The following is a 16,801-nucleotide window of genomic DNA, read 5'->3' on the forward strand; positions in this document are numbered from 1 at the left end:
GCCAATACATACACAATATCATTACATAAACCCATAGGCAAATATCAACACCGCACCACAACAATACAAAACAATATAAAAACCAGATTCATAATTTATCTTTGACTATCTTTATTTATCTAATATTTATTTATTTAAATACACAGTCATCATACAGTAATCATGTCTTTACAGATGAACAGAATAGTTTACCCCAATTCGCAGAATGTCAGCGTTTTGATGCGTGCGCTAAGTAGATGACAGAATCAACTGTGTAAAGCAAAGTAAATAAATAAAACACCATGTGCTAAGGTCCTGAGAAAGAGGACTACTAGCAGAACTCTAAGTCAAATAAACCTTGAGCATAACTAGTCATTGAGACAAGTCCAACGGTTTACCAAAAATGGGCTTTTTGTCTTTAGGAGGCACCGGACAAAAAACTGAAATGATTTCAATGATTCGTTATGAACACAAGAACATGAAAGACATAAGGCATAAGAAATCTCTCTATTATAAAGACGCGATTGTCTCAGAGGCACTTTCTCCTCCCACGAAACAAGTCTTTGTGCCAAGTGATGTAACCACACCCGGGGCCGGAAGCCCCGCGAGATAAGAGCTTATGCAAAGAGATTTGGAAAAGTCCTGTGTGGTTATGTCAGACACATTTCTCGTAGAGAGAAAGAAACGATATTCATTCACAGGCATTGCATTGCATTGACATTGCATTGTCACGCTTTAATTCCAGACACAGAATCAAAATTCAATGCGATATTAATGAAAAGGTAAAACGCAAAAAGAGGTTGAATATATGGACATAGGTGATATAACAGAAGTGCGCCATGCGAAATGCAGATCATGTGGCACGGTAGCAGCAGCAAGCCAGCAGCTGATCGAGCAAAGAGGAGGTAAAAAAAAACTGTATGTGTTTCCCATTGTATCACCGTTTAAGAGGGGGTGTCGGAGGGGCGATTGCGTCTCCTTGGGGTGCATTCAGCCCCCCTCTTCACAACGCGAGCAGCAGAGATGCAAAGTGGTTGGCGCGTAGCACCGGAGGGTTGGGTGGGCAAGCCAAGCCCCCTTGTAATACAAAAGAACTTGAAACAGAATCTCAGTGAGCAATGAGAAGGGCATTAACATTTTTCAATCAATCTGATTCCATTGGGTTCCTCTTGTTTCAGGAAGTACAGGACAACTGTTATGTATATTCAGCCAAAGCAAAGCTTTAACATTAGAAGGCAGGGACTGTCTACAGAAAGCCACACCCCTTAAATTTCATGAATAAAAACTATTTAAAAAATTCTGTTTACCTTAAAAATGGAAGTAAAGGAAGATTTGGTTTTTTCGTCAAGGCTCAGTGGAAATTCAGTAAGTTTTCATTAATGACAAAGGAAGGTTTGGTTTTCATTCTTCGGTAGGGGGATTTGGTATGTCTATCTGTGTTGTTCCAATGCTCTGATAGCAGAAGATAACTTCAATTCTGATGCCGTTTCAGGCACAACAAGAAAGCCATCAAAATCAGATCAACCATCATGATCATCCTAAACAACCAATAAGCATTAATGAGGCAGCAGGAGAGGTAAGTGTTGTGATAGCAGTTGGCTAGCAACGAGTGAGACAAATTGTTAATTAGGGTGTGGTTAATGGTGAGAATGGGGATGGGCCGGGACAGTCATAATCTAAGATAAAATGTGATCCTGAAAATACTGGAGAATGACAAGCAAGTCCTGCTTTCTACAATCCATATGTTTTGTTTATCAATCAACCAATAAGAGAAATCATTTTTAAAAATCAAACTAAATGAAGACAATAAACCTTACAAAAATGTGTACTGGTGTGCGTACGTCAGCCTTCATAACTCACCACTTTTCAAAGATCGGATTTATGAATTTGCGTCTAAATGATTACATCTCCATTCCAAACAGGCAATATGGTTCAGGGTGATCTGTTCATCCTCTATTATTGATTTGCTGCAGATATTTACAATCACATGAATTGTTGGCCTTAACCTGAACATTTCCAGATTTGATATCCTGTCCTAACCTGAGCCCTGAAAGTCAACATTTAGAACAGTAAACTGTGACCAAAAGGAAAATAATTAAAAAGGACTTCAGTGTACAACATGGAAGCCTGGTGGTGATGAATATAAAGCACACTTCATGACATGCACAGATCGCTCTTGCTCTCTGAAGAAAGTGACAGAAATGTCTTTAATGCCATGTGAAGTCATCGGCAATGCATCCGGAGAGCAATCATAGGATGTACCCCAAGCACTTCTGCCTGTACAGTGAAATATTCCAGCGAATGTTAAAGATGAACCACGTGAGCAGAAAGGGTCACAGCAGTGGGCGCTCAGGGTCATAGTGCTGGACAATTCATGGTGCAGTACCAAGCATTTCTGTAATTTTAAATGTACTATAAAAATTAAATATGGCATTGAATAATGACAAACACTGTCAAGAAGTGAATACATGTTTTTGCTACATAAACTTACCAAGGTGATGTAATGTTTCTCAAGACGTAGAGCGGAATTTTTCTTCTTAGAAGGGAATGAATGGAAACATTCATTTAGAGGACTCCAGGGAGGGTTTATGAAATAAAAACTTCAGATTTGGGCCTCCCTTTTGAAGACTGGATTCCTGAGCAGGGCTTTTGATTTAGTTAAGATGGACATAGAAAAAGACCGATATATTAGAAATACTGGGTAGAATTGCGCAGCTCTCACAAACAAACCCACGTCGATTTAATGGCATCTCTCATTCATCCTGAGTTGCCTCATGGAGTATCTTCAGATTCTGTTAAGACGGTGCTCTTTGGTCATAATGACATCCTCCAAAGCTGAGTGAGTATTGTTCAAATCTGAGTGCTGAGCTTTGCTTGCTTCCATATGTTTACAAAGGCTGGCCACACCGTCATACAAAGGTGTCCATTACTGTCTTAAGAAAAGAGGGCAAACTTAATCTGACATGAACAGAAAAAGGAAGAGAAGGCACAACTGCATAAGAGGAGAGAGACATCCGAGTGGGAAGAATGAGAAACAAACACCCCACAGGTCCTCAGTTGGCTTCTTTGTTAAATACACACCAAATATCAATGTTATCTGAAGTGGAGAAAAAATGATTACGTGATGCTGGCCTTAAAGACAGAATATCAAAGAAAAGAAAAATCATACCTGAAACTGGTAAATAGAAAGAAAAGATTAAAATTGGACAAAGAACAAAGACATTGGACGAGCAATGAGTGAAAAAGCAAATTGTGTTCAGCATCCTGAAATCGTCTTTTCTCTGTTTTTTTGAGAAAGCTGTTGCATTTTGGACCTCTCTGAATGCAGAACTGACCTTTTAGAATGGCAGTACCTTGTAACACAAGTTTACAGAATAACAGCATTCAGGGGTCCTAATGCAGTTACAAAGGTTTCTCTAATAATCAGTCAGCATTTCAAAAGGCTAATTAAGGATAAGCTAAGGGAGTTTACCATTAGGACGCTGAAGCAATGTCTCTTGAAAATTGGGTTTTGCTGTCATGTGAGAATCATAACTTAAAATTCAGTCATTTCAAGCAGTTATAGCCATTATATACACTAGTGATGTATTGGCTGTATTGTTAAGCCAATTTAATGATATCTGGATAAAAAAGGGGGTGGCATGGTGGCGCAGTGGGTAGCACTGCCGCCTGACAGTTAGGAGACCCTGCTTCCCTGTGTAGACTTTGCATGTTCTTCCCGTGTCTGCGTGGGTTTCCTCCCACAGTCCAAAGACATGCAGGTTAGGTGCACTGGCGATTCTAAATTGTGCTTGGTGTGTGTGTGTGTGTATGCCCTGCGGTGGGCTGGCACCCTGCCCGGAGTTTGTTTCCTGCCTTGTGCCCTGTGTTGGCTGGGATTGGCTCCAGCAGACCCCCATGACCCAGTAGTTAGGATAATGGATGGATGGATAAAAAAGGTATCAAAAACATAGGCCAAACTTTTTGCTGTTAATGTACCTTAAAATACAAATTTTCATAAAATGTGAAATATGTACTCTGTGATGGATTGTCATGCTTTACAGGCTTGCTTCATGCATTGTGCCCAGTGTTTGGTCTCTGCCCCCTCAGCAACTGTGAACTGGATTAAGTGGGCTATGGCAATTACTGACGGTATGTGGCTTCATTTAACACGTATTTTACCATATTAGTTGACATATAAAGTGCAATACTCAAAGCCGATGAAATCCGTTGAGCTGAGCAAAGCGAGGCTTGCCATGTGTTGCTGTGAAATATTCAGACTCCTCCACCTCACATATTCCACCCCATTTTGCATGCATCACAGCATTTAAAATCCAGAACGGACGATTGTATGAAGAGCTGGAAAATCAATTTGTCTTCAGAATTACAAAATCATTTGATGCGAACAAATCCAGATTTACTTGTTTGTTGCCTCTCTGTAGATCTGACTTGGGCTTTCTGGCAAGACTAACAAAAGAACAGTCTTATCCTTCTTTGCCTAAAGGTAACTTGCGGATTTTGTTTTAAATGTCTTGGAAAAGGGAAATCCCTTGCCATCAGTAATTTGCTTATTTAAACCTCTTACAATAACCTTGGGAACTTCTGTGTAAGACACATTCAATTTCATTTTCAGCCATCTCTTGACTGAATACGAGCAGCTTTGCCAAGATAAACCTCACCAGGAAGTATATTCATGAAATGGGACCATTAGTTTTCAATTACAAGAGGTGGTTTTAATTATTATTACTCCATGAGGGTTGCAAGTCATTGTAGCTTAAAGCATCAAACATGCCAATATTTTTGGAGAATTCTTACAAATTTCCTTTTTTCTAATGGAGCACTTGTTAACAAATGATCCAGCCTGTGATACAGATACTGTACAGTGACAGTGGGCTGCATTTTAGCAGGGGGGGTTTGATTTTCCAGCCCAAATGTTAAACACATCAAAACACAGATTAGCATTCAAATATTAGTTAGGGTGATTGTAAAAAATATGAGGAACTGCATACTTTTATTTAATTACTTAACCTCCATTCTTTTTTTGCCCAATCCTTTTCATTTAGCAACAAACAATAGTAGTTTAGTGCTTTTTGCTGTAAGATCCATTTTTCTCTGTAAGGAAAGAATGTGTGCTTCTCTGGTTTTTTTTTTTTCCCCTTTCTTTTCACAAAGATCTCATTTAACATTTCTTGGAACATAAAGAATGAGTCTCCATTTCAGCTCAAGTCAACTTTTAGACCCGTCTCTGCTTTTATGTCTGGGTCTGTAATATGGGGGCCTCTGCTCTCTGACCATCTTGCTCTGTCTTCTGCTCTCTTCCACTTAATATCCCAGTCAAACAGGTCAATATTTGCCTTCCCCAAAGGCCCAACTAAACATTCCTCCAATTTGCAAGCATGGAGCAGAAGAAGCAGCCTCCACTCTAAATCAGACTGGACAAGTAATAGAAGTGGAAGAGAAATGGAGCAGAATGAAAAGCGATACAAATAAAATAAGAGTAAGAGACCTTAAAACTGCACTGATGATTATGATCGTATAAACGTCTAGCCCGGATTTTAAAGTTTTGATGGCATTTTGGCACTCCTGTTTCACAGAGCCAGGTTAATTTATCATTCCAGTCATTGTCACTGTACCTGGGGGGACTGGTGTGACAACACAGTGGCTCTATATAAGAAGGGCCAGAGCAGACTGTGCTTCCTAAAGAGACTCCGATGTTTTCACTCTTTGAGGGCTGAATATTTTTTCAAAAAACAGTTTCTGAAAAGCAATGGTATCTCAAGATAAAACGTCTGTCACTGCATGCTGTGGCAGCCAGTTTGACAAGAATGTGCGGCAGACTTGCTGCCAAGCTGTCTTCATGTGGCTGAGGCAGCAGCAGCAGCGATCACGGTCGCAGTGCATTGCAATCTAGTTTCTACATCTTATCATTGTTAAGTGGCACTCCTCCCTGGCGAACATTGCCGTTGGATACTGTATATCAGCTACATGAACCCGATTAGTACCGTGATTAGCTGGGGACTAGTCAACTGAAGGTGGAACCTCGCATTTGTTTTCGATCACTTGTATCAAAATCGGAGTTCGACAAGTCATAGTTCAGTTCAGAGGTAATAGGCAAAATGTCGTCCATGCAGTAGTTTGCTTTATGCAATCACTTTGCTCTCTCACCAGATGTCAGAGCCATTTCTGCTGTTGTTCATGACTTGCTACTCACACGACCACAGGAAATCTTGGTCAAACCAATGAAGCTAACTTTCCTTCTAGCAACGAGAGTCCAACTAAAACATAACAGTTGCTTTTTTCACAGTGTACAGTTAATTACCATCGTCAACTCCTCCTTTTGACAAAAGTCGACATCAGCCCGGAAAGAGTTAATGTAAGCAGCAAGGTGCTGGAAATGTTCTACCAGTCCATAGTAGCCAGCGTGTTGTTCTACGCCACAGTCTTCAGGGAAAGCAGCACACTACCTAATAACACTTATCAGTAAGGCCTGCTCCATCACAGGACATAACCTGGACATACTGAAAGCGGATTCCGGAAAAGAGGATGGCCGGAAAACTGAAAAATCCCCTCCAGGAGGCGCTCTCTTGGAGCACTTTTAGCCACAGGCTCATTCTACCACAATGTGCTAAGAAGCACCTCTGGGGGTCTTTTCTGCCCACTGATATCAGGAAATTCAATGCTTCCTTTTGATGTACGTGGAAATATCTGCACTGTATACATTTATTTATGTATTCACTTATTTATTGATTGATTGATTGGCAGTATTGTTTGTCCTGTTTGTCTATATCTTTTTTTTTGTTTCTGCTGCTAAATGCATCTGAATTTCCCCATGGGATTAATAAAGTTTTTCTAATCTAATCTAATCTAGTCTTTGTGCGTATTATGAGTATTTTCCTTCCACATAGTACATAAATGCATGCTGGGTTAATTGGCATCTCTGGAATGGGTGTGGGTGTAACATGTGTCCTGCAATGAATAGGCAACCAGCCCAGGGGTGATTTCTCTTCCCAAAAGTGCAAAGGCTGAGTCCCTGAGGGGGACTCTAACCTTTTAATCTCTATAAATTATTCAGATAATGTATAGGTGGCACAGTAGCATCTCACAGCATGCAAACCCTATTTTGATTTCTGGACTAAGAGCCTGTTTCTTAAACTGTGGGACGAGTCAAAGACATGTCTGTGATGTGTCACCACATAATTGTGTGTCCAAAAGATTGTCTAAGTGTTAATTCTGTATCAAGTGATGAACCGTTTGCTATTTAGGGTACTATTTACAGCACTGCAGCATAATGAAAAAATGCTGTTGAGGCATCACGGGGTGTGCCCAGAAGGTCAAGAACAGAAAAGAGATCACCCCTACCAGTTAGCTGTCCTCACTGTCCCATAAAGGGATTCCTATCTCAAAGACATTCAGTTCACTTCTGGAGCTTAATGGCAGCAGAACTCCATAATGACTCGCATAAGAGTGTATTGAAAAGGCACACCACACCCTGATAACTGGGACAGGTATGTGGAGGTTAAAGGAAAGTCCTGGACTTGTTCTGTTAGCACCCTTTGTCAAATATGTGAGTCTCACATGTCTTTATTGAATATGTATGAAAAGGATTTGGGTGTTGCACCAATGCCCTTGGAAGGCAAAAACAATTGAGAAAATGAAAAAAAATTTTTTTTGTGCCCATCTAGCCTAATCAAGGCTATTCAATGGTGCTACGTTCTACTAGTCCGAACTTAAATGTCCACCATCCTTGTTTACTTTACACAAACTAGTCTTTTTTGCCTTATGTTTCTCATTCGATGGTAATAAACTTTATCTCTTTTTTATGGTGGAGCATTGTGAATGATGAGGCAGATTGAGTTCCAAATGACTGGGGTGCAAGCCAGGCAAAACCCTGTTGAATTCCAGCAAAAATAAAATGTTTAAACAAAGCACATACTTGATGGCGCTGTATCATCGGGACAGCTCCCCTGTTACAGTGGTCAGCTCAACAATACACTCTGTATCTATGTCTCCCTAACGTTTTCAGGTCCAAAATGAGACGCCACCTTCAGGGAGTGCCACCCTTTTATACTAAGCAGACAGGAAGGGGCGGGGCTTCCTTGGCTTTGTTGCACTCAAGGGGCGATTTCTCAAGACTGTGATGGAAAAAGGAGACAAGACCGTTAGCAACAGCACAATTTCTCACCCCGGGGTGGGTACAACATACCTAAGGTGGGCTCTGAAGGTGATCCTCTGGCACCCAATAGGAAATTTAATCCAAGACTTAATGTGCAGGTTGGTGGAGTCACAGCAAATATAGAAGACATGCTGGTAAGTTGAGTAGCAGTTTACAAATCCATAATGAATAATTTTTTTTTTATTTATTAATTTTATTGCAATCCATACAAAGCAATGAAGTTTTTACAAAAAAGAAAAATTGAGTTAAGAACAATCGATCCCCACCCCTGAGAGAGAGAGCAAGCCAAACAGCGTGAAATTTAAGGCTTGTAAACATACCTAAGTTAATAAATTCTCTGTGCTTTATAAACTTATTTTAAAATATTACTGATTAGATCCTGCCATGTTTTGAAAAAAGTCTGTACAGATCCTCTAACTGAGTATTTGATTTTTTCCAATTTTAAATAATATAACACATCGGTTTCCCACTGACTTAAAAGAGGAGAGTTTGGGTTCTTCCAGTTTATCAGAATAAGTCTGCGTACCAACAGTGTAGTAAATGCAATCACAATTTGTTTGTCCTTCTCCACTTTAAGCCCCTCTGGAAGAACCCCAAACACAGCTGTTAATGGGTTAGGAGGGATTGTGAGTCCAAGGCTGTCTGAGAGGTAATTAAAAATATTGGTCCAGAATAATGTTAATTTGGTGCAGGCCCAGAACATGTGACCTAGTGAGGCTGGGGCTTGGTTGCAACGTTCACAGGTTGGATCATGCCCTGGAAACATTTTGGAGAGTTTTAGTCGAGACAGATGTGCTCGATATATAATTTTGAGTTGTATAATTGTATGCTTTGTGTATATGGAGCTCGAGTGAATTCTCTGCATTGTAATAGTAATAAATAATTTTGAGTAAAACAAAGAAGTTTCATTTTGCTTATGGTTCTGCAAAATTGATGATGAATTTGCTTTTCTTTGTCTTTTTGATATTGCAAATTCCAAAATGTAAAACAGGTTTTTTTTGGGGTGGTGGGGTGAAAAGAAATGAGCGTTGTCTCCTAAAGCCACATTCATACTTTTGTGGGTTCTTGCATTTTTTCCACAGCTGTTTATATTTTATGGTTATCGTATGGTTATCATTCACATAGCCATGAAGAAGAGCAGCATGTTTATTTTTTAACAAGTGAAATGCCTCATATTTTTCATACCAAAATCTGCAATTTTAGATGTTGCTGCATTTCTTAGCAAGAAAAGGCTCAACACAGGAATAGGCCTTTGACTGTCACCTAACAACCACCCATTCTTGTTTCTTGATTCTTGGAGATATGTACCAAATATCGCTTTCATTTCTGACAAGACTTTTGGATAGTGATCGCTAACACTGTCATCATAATTTGGCATTGTAACGCCGTAACTACTACAACAAACATGTGCCACGGCTCAACAAAAAGGCTGTACCTGGCAAGAAATGAGTCTGGTGATTTTTTTTTTCCCCTATATAACTTTATGCAAACACTGCATGACACCCAGACACATGCAGAATTATGGCAGGAAAACACTTCCAGACACTTCCTGCTCTAAACAACTTTCTTCCTGTGTCAATGGTGAGAGTTTCACTCTACATTTCACAACATATTCAGTTTTGCATGACTGCTAGCCCGTCACTACCTGTAATTAAATGTGAAATTGTATAAAGTGGGTTGAAAACTTTTAGATGTTAGACATTCACTCATTTACCACTAGAAAGTGAACGTCTACTGAGCAATCAAGTGATACAAAACTATCCAATTAATTCTTCCAAAATAACATCAAGTCGAGTTTTGAAAGTCCCTAAAGTCCTACCGTCTACCACACTACTTGGTAGCTTATTCCAATGTTCTACATTTCTCTGTGTAAACAAAAACTTCCTAATGTTTGCTTGCAATTTCCCCATAACTGTCTCCCCATGTTCTTGATGAACTCATTTTAAAGTAAAGTCTCAATCCACTGGACTAATTCCCTTTATAATTTAAAAACACTTTAATCATGTCACCTCTTAATCTTCTTTTGCTTAAACTGTAAAGGCTCAGCTCTTTTAATCTTTCCTCATAATTCAACCCCTGGAGCCTGGAATCAGCCTAGTCGCTCTTCTCTGGACCTTTTCTAGAGCTGCTATGTCCTTTTTGTAGCCTGGAGACCAAAACTGCACACAGTACTCAAGATGAGACCTCACCAGTGCATTATAAAGGTTGAGCAGAACCTCCTTAGACTTGTACTCCACACATCAAGGCGCTATATAAACCTGACATTCTGTTATCCTTCTTAATGGCTTGTGAATACTGTCCGGCAGTTGATAGCTTAGAGTCCACTATGACATCTAAATCGCTCAATTTTCAGACCTCCTATTGTGTATTCAAATTTAACGTTTTGAACTCCTTCATGTAATACTTTACTTTTACTGACATTAAATCTTATCTGCCACACAACTGCCCAAGCCTGTATGCTGTCCAAGATATTCCACCTCTTTATCTCAACAAAATTACCCTTAAGACGGATTGTTAAACAATGAAATATTACTCTAAGTAAGAGTTTTTTCTTTTTTTCTAAATGTCCTCTTATATAAGCAGATCATTTTAACAGCAAATGATCAGTTAAAATTTGGAAAATGAAAGACTGTTCAGACTACGCAGCAGTGAACGATGCATTTGTTAATCTGAAGCTAGGAGAAGTCACCAACTTATAGTAAAAAGGAACTGTAGACAGAATTCAAAGGCCTGTAAATAATCAGACTGTGCAGCCCCTTTTGAGATTCAGTTAAAAATAAACCTCACTTGGCCTAATGGAATGTGAATTTGATCACCAGCACCCAAGAGGCAAACGCTTGAAAATATTCTTGGAAAATCGCTTTCACTACCAACCCTGACAAATGCACTTCCACTGCCACCAAGAAGATTTAGAAATTATTGGAAAAAATATGTGGCGTGGCTTAAATTTCAGCACCACATGTTTTAAGTGTAAGAAAAACACACTTTGACTCCAATGAACATCAGAAAGAAATTCCCAAGCCACACCCTGCAAGTCCTTTCACGATCAGTGATGGTGTTTGGGGCCAAGATGCCATTTTTGGAGGCCATAAATTTGTACAGTAGGGTGTGATATATAATATGAAGGGCTGGTAACACAATGGCAGAGAAAGTGTTAAGCAATTAAGCAATCAATCATTCTATTTTTATTTAATTTGAGGCTATTAAAAGCATTACAAAGTGATATTCTGATCAAACAAGAATGTGGTGAAGTGACAGATGTTGTCTCTACTTTTAGATTTGTTTTAAATGCATATTTTCATTTTCTTTGGATCATATTGTATATGCGATATAGAGATCTATCACCAAAACTGAATGGACACAACAGAGTGCATTTCCAAATTAAAACTTGTTCTCCAGACAGGGGTGTGAAAGATTAAATCACCTACAGTATTTTGTCTTTTACTTGTCATACTCATGCTTTAAAGTAATTATTTGTACAATTTCTTATAACAGTTCTCTTAATCCTTATATCTCAAAACATTGTAAGTCACCTTGGACAAAAGAGTCAGCCAAATAAATAAATGAAAAATGTAATGGCGGCCTATCCCAGGGGCATCAGGCACAAGGCAGAAACCAGAGCATCCATCCATCCATCTATTCATCTTAGGCAGGATTACTAGGTCCCTAAACAATGAATGGCCCAAGGAAAGCTTAAAAATAGCCAATTTACCCAAGAAAACAGCCCAATTCCCGATGTAGACAAAATGACACACCAGAAAGTGGGGAGCAGTGCTGGAGGAAAAGGGTTAGGTACACACCATCATATCCAGGAGTGGGGAAGTACCTTCAGAGACATTTCAGAGTAATAGAATGGGAAAATACCATCATACAATGGGATTGGCATCCCCCTCGGAGATTTTACAAGTGCGTCATCAGATGGATGAAAAATATCATAAAAATGCGGTCGCGGGGAGCCTAAAAAATGTAGCCCAAAAAGCTCAACCATTTTTTCCCCTCTTGCAGACAAGCCCAATTTTATGAGAAAACTGCCGACATGGCAACACTGATCTCAGAGCTCACTCCGATGGACACACTGACCGACACAGGGCCAGTCAGCCTAACACACACATCTCTGGAAAGTGATGGGAAGACTGGAATACAAGAAAAAGAGGACACAGGCATGTGGAGGCCGTGCAAACTCCACACAGACACCCAAACACAGGATGTTGGATTCTAACAAATGTGCTGTGCTGTAAAGTTTTCCCAATCTGTTATTTTTTCATTTATTCTCTACCATAAGTCCTTGACAGGCTGCTGTTTTGTAAGCCCACAGTGGACTTGTAATGTCATTCTTATAACTTGATGACCAGAACTGCTCATTTAATAGCCTTCCTGCATGAGCATAACCAAACATTTTCTTTGATTGCTTAATCCAGCTAAAAAAAAATAAGAATTGTTTAGATCGCTATAATAATTTCTTCTGACTCATTTTTTCTACTGATTAATTCTTTTTTAAAATAACATTCAGGGTAATTAGTTCTATTACTTTATTATCGAAGGACTACAGTACGTGCTCAGTGACGCGGTTGTGTGATGATTAGTTTCAGGGATGTGAGCTCAGTTCCATCTCAGGCTTCTCCCTGTATCCATGTATGTGGTTTGCTGTCACACCCCAAACTACAAATAAATAGTGACTAGATGTTGGCTTGAGTGTGCTTGAGTGGGCTGAAGAATAGACTGACGTCCCATTCGGGGTGGGTTTCTGCCAGGAATGCGTTTAGAAAATAGATGGATGATTGCAACCATGATTGCATTACTGTAGTCACATACAATACAAGTCTATAACAAGTACATACAGTTAGAAAAACAACACTCCTTTCAGTTTACATATTTATTTTATCATTTAATGCCTAGAAAACACAGACTCTATTTTGCTTCAGTCGGGTCATAAATTTCATTTTTCTTTACGACAGTGAAGATAAATTTGCCTTTTCTCAAAGAAACCCACCAAACCTTAACTTGTTTATTTACACACACTGGCTCAGACAGCTTGCCAGGCCTGTTTTGGGCTTTTCATCAGCTATCAGGAAGTCGCAACGACTGATTGCCAAGATGCCCAATCAATTGAAGCAGGAATGTTAAGGAGTTATTTAACAAAAGGTACGGTCATTACAACACTTTTCTTTTTGCATTGAGCACATTTTGGAGTTTTATCTCTCCTAACAGCCATAATGGAATTTAAATTTCTGTAGAGGCATCTGCCAAAAATAACAAGTAAATGTAATTAGTGACAGTTGTAAGAGTTATTAGACTTCAGTGTTTGTGGAATTACTGCTGATATTCATTCTTTTAAAACGTTGAAAAATGAAACAAATTAAACTTGATTTTGTTGGCTTTTTATCGAAATATTCCTCTTACTACAGGAACTTATGGAGCCTTCTTAAGGATTTTAGTTTATTCATTTAAAAGGTATAACAAACACAAATAAACTGATTTACATAAATAAACCCAATTTGCTAACTTGCAGAATGAATACAAATAAAAGGATTTAGTTAAAATGTGTTTCGAAACATAAGAATGTGAATGAAGGATAATTATTTAAAAGATACAATAATTATTTCTGTTTAAATTCAGAGATAACTAAAATCTTTTATAGATCATTAATAAGTAAGACAACAATGAAAACTTGCACTTTGAAAAAGTGAATTCCATTCAGAATGAGTCCATCCATTTTCCAACCCGCTGAACCTGAACACAGGGTCACGGGGGTCTGCTGGAGCCAATCCCAGCCAACACCGGGCACAAGGCAGGAACCAATCCGGGGCAGGGTGCCAACCCACCGCAGTCAGAATGAATCCTTTTAGGTTTTATTTTTTGCAGTGCTAGTAAAATCTGATTTTGCTATCTTATAAATACTATTAAACTAAGATGGTGTCCTGAAGAGTTAAGTCATTCACGTTTCTCACATAAAATTCACTCCTGTAATGATTTATGGTCACACTGTTTGAATTGTTCATTTACTTCTCTACAATTGATTCAGAACACAGCAGCAAGGATCATAACTAGAAATGAGAAGTATCTCCATATAAGTGCACTTCTTAAATCACCTCACACTTCTAATTAAGTTTAGAGCCAAATTTACATTCCTCTTTCTCACATAGAAAGTCGTAAATAGTTTAGCCTCCTCCTACCTTCCAGAATTTATTAGTGCCTACACTCCAGGGCGTACATCACAAACTCAAGATGCAGACCTCTTTAAAATCCTAAAAAATCAATAAAATGAGTGTAGCAGGCTGCGCCTTTAGCTAAAGGGCACTCAAACTCTGGAATGATCTTCCTAACAATGTTGGCTCAGACGCTGGAAGCAGAGGGTGATGGTGCGAGGAACCTCATCAGAATTGAAAAGAGTGGTGTTCCACAGGGGTCAGTGCTGGGGCCGCTGTGATTTTTAATATATATAAATGATTTAGATAGGAATATAAGCAACAAGCTGGTTAAGTTTGCAGATGATACCAATATAGGTGGATTGGCAGATAATTTGGAATCTGTTGAATTATTATAGAGGGACCTGGACAACATACTGGCAGGTTTGTGGCAGTTGAAGTTTAATGTCAGTAAATGTAAAGTATTACACATAGGAAGTAAAAATGTTAGGTTTGAATACACAATAGGAGGTCTTAAAAATCAAAACTACAACTTATGAAAAGGATTTGGAAATCATAGTGGACTCAACACACTCAACTACCAGACAGTTTTCAGAAGCCATTAAGAAGGCTAACAGAATGTTAAGTTATATAGCGCCTTGATGTGTGGAGTCACAGGAGGTTCTGCTCAACCTTTATAATGCACTGGTGAAGGCCTCATCTTGAGTGGTGTGTGCAGTTTTGGTTTCCAGGCTACAAAAAGGACATAGCAGCGCCAGAAAAGGTCCAGAGAAGAGCGACAAGGCTGACTGCAGGGCTACAGGGGTTGAATTATGAGGATAAAGATTAAAAGAGCTGAGCCTTTTCAGTTAAAGCAAAAGAAGATTAAGAGGACACATGATTGAAGTGTTTAAAATTATCTAGGGGAGTAGTCCAGTCGATCAAGACTGTCATTTTAAACTGAGTCCATCAAGAACATGGGGACACAGTTGGAAATTTGTTATGGATAAGTTTCCCACAAACATTAGGACGTTTTTATTTACACAGAGAACCATAGACACTTGGAATAAACTACCAAGTAGTGTGGTAGACAGTAAGATATTAGGGACTTTCAAACTCAACTTGATGTTGATTTGGAAGAATTAAGTGGATAGGAGTGGTGAGCTTTGGTGGGCTAAATGGCCTGTTCTCGTCTAGATTGTTCTAATGTTCCAGTGTTAGAGAAGCCCCATCAGTCTTAGCATTGAAATTAGGGCTGAATGTACTATTGTAAGAACTGCTGCTAATATTGGCTCATGTGGCTCCGTTATTCTTAATCGTGATAGTTGTCTTTTATATTTTCATTCCCTTCTGGCATTTGGTTTGTCTTGGCACTGATGTGAACAATTTCAGTTGAATAAATTGAAGAATCTTTTTCAGAATGAGGTTGAAATGTAGTCCTACAAATACCCTTTATGAAGTTCACACCATAAGATATTTGACAAACTGACATGAGACCATTTAGTCCATCAGTCTCATTTGTTTAGCTTAGTTGTCCAAATATCTCATCCAAATACTTTGTAAAAGTAGTCAAGGTTTCCACTTCAACTATTTGACTTAATGGTTTGTTCCAGATTCCTGCCATTCTTTGTGTAAACAGGTGTTCACTGTCTACTGTCTTAAATGCACACTTCACCAATTTCCACCATTGTCCATGAGTACATGATTCACTGTTCTTCTGGGTCAACCTTATTGATTCTTTTGACAATTCTGAAGACCTGGATCAGCTCCCTTTGCTCAAGACTGAAGGGGAGGATGAATTCCCTCAACGCTTGCAGGACATATGCTTTAATCCAGAATGCACTTGCTTGTTCTCCTGTACATATCTTCGATTTTGTATAGTGTATTGATATCAGAACTGCACACTGTACTGCAATCAGAGATAATGTCCTTTGATTTATTCTCAATAACATTTTATTTGTTTTCTTAATTGAATAATGAAAATGTTGTATCAACATAAACCTCTACATCCTTTTCAAAAGTTGTTTCCTTTAATTCAGTGTCATACATCTTATATATACTGTATAACTAATGCACTTTGTAGTTTTCTGTATTAAACTGTATTTTCCACGTGTTGGCCTAATTTAGAAGATTGCATGTCAGTATTTGCTGTTTGTCCAATTTAACAGACGCATGTGAATTTCCTATGTTTACTACCTATACAAGAATACTTAATATAAATGTATATAATATTAATATAAATTAATTATATTATAATTTATTACAATATTTGTATACATGAATTTAAATTGTGGAGTATAATGGCCAAAGGACACCACTGATGACCACATATAATGCAGAGCACTTTCGTCTTATCTGTATCTGGAAGTGTGTGTGTCTGTCTGTCTGGCCCGGAAGCATGAAGTGAGAAAAAAGAAACTTGTTTAGCCAATAATACACAAGCAAGGTGAGCACATCGGCAAAACAAAACCTCAGAGGAGAGAGAAACCCGCTTACCTGCTAATAGACAACGGAGGTGAGCACGTCGGCAAAATGAAACTGCTGA

Source organism: Polypterus senegalus, chromosome 10 (genome assembly GCF_016835505.1).
Source record: "Polypterus senegalus isolate Bchr_013 chromosome 10, ASM1683550v1, whole genome shotgun sequence".
Lineage (NCBI taxonomy): Eukaryota > Metazoa > Chordata > Cladistia > Polypteriformes > Polypteridae > Polypterus > Polypterus senegalus.